Raw genomic sequence first — 5,486 nt, 5'->3', positions numbered from 1 at the left:
ACTTAAATAAAGCAAGATGTGAAACTCTAAAAACAAAAACAAAAACAAAAACAAAAACCAAACCAAACAAAAACAACCAGTTGTTCAATAAGCATTCCCCAACATGGTAAAGTAGCAACACTAGGAGAAAAAAGTAGGGTATAGGAGACACATGCCCCCCCTGCCCTCCTTCCAGGCTGATTGGAGTGTTCTACCCAAACAGGTGTTCCTTGGTAAATAGCACCAAATGCTTTGAACAAGGTTTAAGACTGGAAAGTCTTCCAGGGTACCTGGGTGGCTCAGCTGCTTAAGCATCTGACTCTTGATCTCAGCTCAGGTCTTGATTTCAGGGTTGTGAGTTCTATCCTTGGACTGGGCTTCATCCTGGGCTTGAAGTTCACTTAAAAAAAAAAAAAAAGACTGGGAAGGCTTCCAGAGGAAGTAAAACTTGGCCTGAACCTTCGAAGATGGGTAAGACATCAGAGAGGAAAAGAAGAAGAGAAGAGCATTGCATCTAGGCTCCACTCTTTTCCTCTCCTGTTTTGTCTGCTCCCTACCTGGTTGCTGCCTGTCTGAGGACCTATGCACATGTGTAGAGGATGGTTGATCATCCCCGTTGCCTCTGGATTTGCAGGACTAGAGCCAAGGGCCACTCTGGGGCCAGCAGCAAACAGACACATGATACAAATGGCTGGATGGTATAGAACAGATGAGGTCCAACAATGGTCTCCATTGTCACCCAGTGGGATGTGTGTGTTATCACACACACCATTTCCTTCTCCCCTTTCACTTGACGTCAAGTTGGTGAGGTTTTCCCTCTAAGTCTCAGTAGAAGGGAGAGAATCAGTCATATTTTGCAAGGCTATGAAGTTGAAATAAGAAAAATGATGTATGTATGTATGTATGTATTTACATACATATATATACACCTTTATGGTACCCAGCTCAAGGCCTGACACATAAATGGTACTTGATGTTATTAGCATTCCTCATAGAAAGAGGTAAAAGGAGCTTTTAAAAAATTGCCCACTCTAACACTCATTTCTTAGAGTAGGTAGGGCTCAAAGCGGGTAAAAACGTTAACTGGGATCACACAGGTTAATGGCAGAGAAAGAACTGTATCCCATTCTTCCCAACTCCTTCTCTATGGCTGTTTTTTTTTAAACCCTTTCTAGCTGAGTCATGTTGATTATAATCCACACTGTGGAAGTAAAGTCAATGAGTCACTCCTCCAATGGGTGTTGGCCTGTCCTTAAGTTAGAGGATTTATTAATCTAAGATGTAGAGAAAATTTATCTATGCCAGGTTATTGCCAGACAAGGTGAGGGACTAAAGAGGACTCAGACCTGATCCCTGCCCCTGAGATATTCCAAGACCTGAGAGAAAATGGTTATAAACACAGACAACTGCAAATAAACAATCAAACAAAAACTAGAGATTTGTGTGGGGGTCCGGTAGTGAAGGGACTAAAGGGTGACTTTGAGGGATATTAATGATATTAGCCTCCCCCCATATAAAATCCATCAACCAATCCACATCCATATCAAATAAATTAAATATTCTTTCTAATGACAATTAATGCTGCTCAATCTTTTGTAAAGCGTGACTAAAATAATCGTGAGAGACATCCAGCTATGGTTTATTGAGAAGATCGGCAAACGCTCGCCTCAAAAAGTAACCATAAAGCAGACAAAATTGATTTTCAAAACCCTAACTGTATTGGAAACCAAAAGAATACAACAATCTAAGAAGTTTTTATACTTTTGTGTGTGTGTGTCTCTATTTTTTCCGGGTTTATTGGAAAACATCACTCTATAAATTTAAGGCATACAGAGTGACTGATTTATATGTATTATGAAATGATTATCACAATAAGTTCATCTGATATCCATCTTCTAATATAGACACAATAAAAAGAACAGAAAACAGAAAGGGGTAAAGGGAAAAAAGTTCTCCTTGAGGTGAGAAGTCTTAAGATTTACTCTCTTGGATTAAGGACCTAAATGTGAGACCCGAAATCCTAAAAGCCCTACAAGAGAGCACAGGCAGTAATTTCTCCAGCATCAGCCACAGCAGCATTTTTAAAGATATGTCTCCTTAGGCAAGGGAAACAAAAGCAAAAATAAACTTTTGGGGACCATATCAAAATAAAAAGCTTCTGCACAACAAAGGAAACAATCAACAAAACTAAAAGACAACCTACTGAAAATGGGAGAAGATATTCACAAATGACATACCAATAAAGGGTTAGTATCCAAAATACATAAAGAAGTTATACAACTCAACACCAAAAAAACAAGTAGTACAAATATATATATATATATAATGTATATCATATATATGTTTAATGAAAATAAATAAAAAATAAATTTTCAAAAACGGGCAGAACACACGAACAGATATTTCTCCAAAGAAAACATAGAGGTGACCAGTAGACACATTAAAAAAAAATTTAAATCACTTAACATCAGGTAAATGAAAAGCAAAACTATAATGAGCTATCACCTCACATTTGTTAGAATGGCTAAAGTCTAAAACTCAAGAAATAACAAGTGTTGACAAGGATGCAGAGAAATGGGAACCCTCGTACACTGTTGGTGGGAACGCAATCTGATACAGCCACTGCAGAAAACAGTATGGCGGTTCCTCAAAAAATTAAAAATAGAAGTACCATAGGATCCAGTAAATGCACTAGTGGACATTTACACGAAGGATATGAAAATGCTAATTTGAAAAGGTATAAGCCCCCCTATGTTCACTGTAGCACTATTTACAGTAGCCAAACCATGGAAGCAGCCCAAGCGTCCATTGATAGATGAATGGATAAAGAAGAAGGGATACATAATGGGTATATGACCGAATATTATTCAGCCCTAGAAAAAAAAATTGAAATCTTGCCATTTGCAACATGTGGATGGAGCTAGAGAGTATAATGTTAAGTGACATAAGTCTGTGAGAGAAAGACAAACACCATATGATTTTATGCATTTGTGGAATTTAAGAAACAAAACAAATTCAACTAACGAATCATTGAACACCACATCAAAAACTGATCATGTACTGGACCTTGGCTAGTTGAATTTAAATTAAAAAAGAAAGAAAGAAACCAAATGAATGCAGTATAAAAGAGAGAGATGGAGAGACAGAGAGGAGTCAAAAAAGCAGACTCTCAAGAAAGGAAGAGAAGAGAAGGACCTGGTGGTTGTGAGAGGGGAGTTGGGTAGGGTGGGTGGGTAAAATAGAAGGTAGGGATTACAGAGTACATTTATCACAATGAGCACTGGGTGACACATGGAAGGGTTGAATCTCTATATTGCACACTTGAAACTATTATAACACTGTATGTTACGTATACTAAGATTAAATTTTTTAAAAAAGTTTTCCTCTCTTAACAGATTTCCTACATATCACACAGCAGTGTTAGCTATAGTCATTGTGTTGTACATTGTACCGTGGTACTCATTTACCATAACTGGAAGCTTGCACCTCTTGACCACTTTCTTCCAGTTCCCCTTCAGTACACCCTCTGCCTCTGGGAATCACAAGTCTGATTTTTTCCATGAGGGTTTTGTGTCTTTAGAGCCCACATCTAACTGCGATCATACAGTATCTCTCTGTCTGAATTATTTCACTTAAAAAAAAAAGATTTTATTCCTTAATTTGAGAGAGAGGACACAAGCGGTGGGGAGGGGCAGAGGGAGAGAGAAAAGAAGCAGACTCCCTGCTGAGCAGGGAGCCCAATGTCGGGCTCCATCCCAGGACTCTGAGATCATGACCCGAGCCAAAGTCAAATGCTTAGCCAGCTGAGCCACCCAGGCGCCCCTGAATTATTTCACTTCCTGGAATCCTTTGAAGGTCCATCCATGTTGTCACAAATGCTAAGAGTTTTTCCTTTTTATGTCTGAGTAATATTCATATATATAATATATAATGTCTATGTTATATATATATAGTGGTATATATGTATGTAAATATAATGTGGTATATACATATGTGTAATGTGGTATGTGTTTGTGTATGTGTGTGTGTGTGTGTGTTTGTGTGTGTGTGTGTACCACAACTCCTTTATCTATTCATCCAACACGGACACCTTCTATGTCTTACCTATTGTAAATAATCCTGATACGAACACGGGGGTGCAGATATATTCTCAAGTTAATGTTTTTATTTATTACCTTTGGATTTATTCCCAGAAATAAATATCCACAAAATTGCTGGATCATATGGTAGTTCTATTTTTAACTTTTTGAAAATCCTCCATAATGTTCTCCTTAGTGGCTGCACTAATTTACAAACCCACCAACAGTGAACAAGGGTTCCTTTTTCTCCACATCCATGCCAGTCTGTGCCATCTCTTGTCTTCTTGATGATGGCCTTCTAACAGCTGTGATGTGATAGCTCATTGTAGTTCTCATTGTAGTTTCAATTTGCACTTCCCTCATGACTGGTGATGTTAAGCATTTTTTCATGTACCTGTTGGCTTTTCATACATCTTCTTTGGAGAAATGTCTATTCAGATACTTTGCTCATTTTTAAAAATTGGGTTATTTGATATCTTGCTGTTGAGTTGTATGGGTTCTTCTTATGTTTGGGGCATTAACCCATTATTAGATATTTGGTTTAAAAATGATTTCCCCATTCTGTAGTTTGTCTTTTTCACATTGTTGAAGGTTTTATTCACTGTGCAAAAGATTTTTAGTTTGATGTAGTATGACCTGTTTATTTTTTGTTTTGTTGTTTCTGCTTTACGTGTCCTATCCAAAAAAGTCATTACCAAGACCCATGTCAAGGAGCTTTGTTCCTCCTGTTGCCTTCTAGAAGTTCATGGCTTCAGGTCCAAAGTTTGAGGCCTTAATATATTTTGAGTTGATTTTTGTAAGTGGTGTAAGGTATGGGTCCAGTTTCATTCTTTTACATGTGACTATTCAATTATCCCAGCACCGCTTAGAGACTGTCTTTTACTGAGTATGCTTGACTCCCTTCTCAAATATTAGTTAACCATATGTGCTTGGGTTTATTTCTGGGCTCTCGATTCTGCTGCATTGGTGTATTTCTCTGTTGTCATGCCAGTACCATACCGTTTCAATGATGATAGCTTTAGAGTATAACTTGAAATCAGAATGTGTGATATCTGCCCGCTTTGTTCTCCTTTCTCAAGATTGGTGGTGCTATTTGGGGTCTTTTGGGGTCTACATGAGTTTTAGAGGGCCTTTTTCTACTTCTGTGAAAAATGCACTGAGATCTTGATAGCGTGTGCATCAAATCTCTACATGGTTTATGGTAGTATTGACATTTTTAATGATATTAACTCTTCCAGTCCATGACTACAAGATACCTTTCCATTGATTTGGGTCTTCACCAATTACTTTCATCAGTTCCTTCTAGTTTTCAGTATGGAGATATTTCCCTTCCTTAGTTTATTTTTAAGTCTTTCATTGCTTTTGATGTAATTATCAATGGCCGCAATTCCTTTGCCCTCTGATTAGATGCGTATTTTATTTAAAACA

This window comes from Mustela erminea, chromosome X (genome assembly GCF_009829155.1).
Source record: "Mustela erminea isolate mMusErm1 chromosome X, mMusErm1.Pri, whole genome shotgun sequence".
NCBI classification, from domain to species: Eukaryota; Metazoa; Chordata; class Mammalia; order Carnivora; family Mustelidae; genus Mustela; species Mustela erminea.
Note: the sequence above shows the minus strand (reverse complement) of the source record.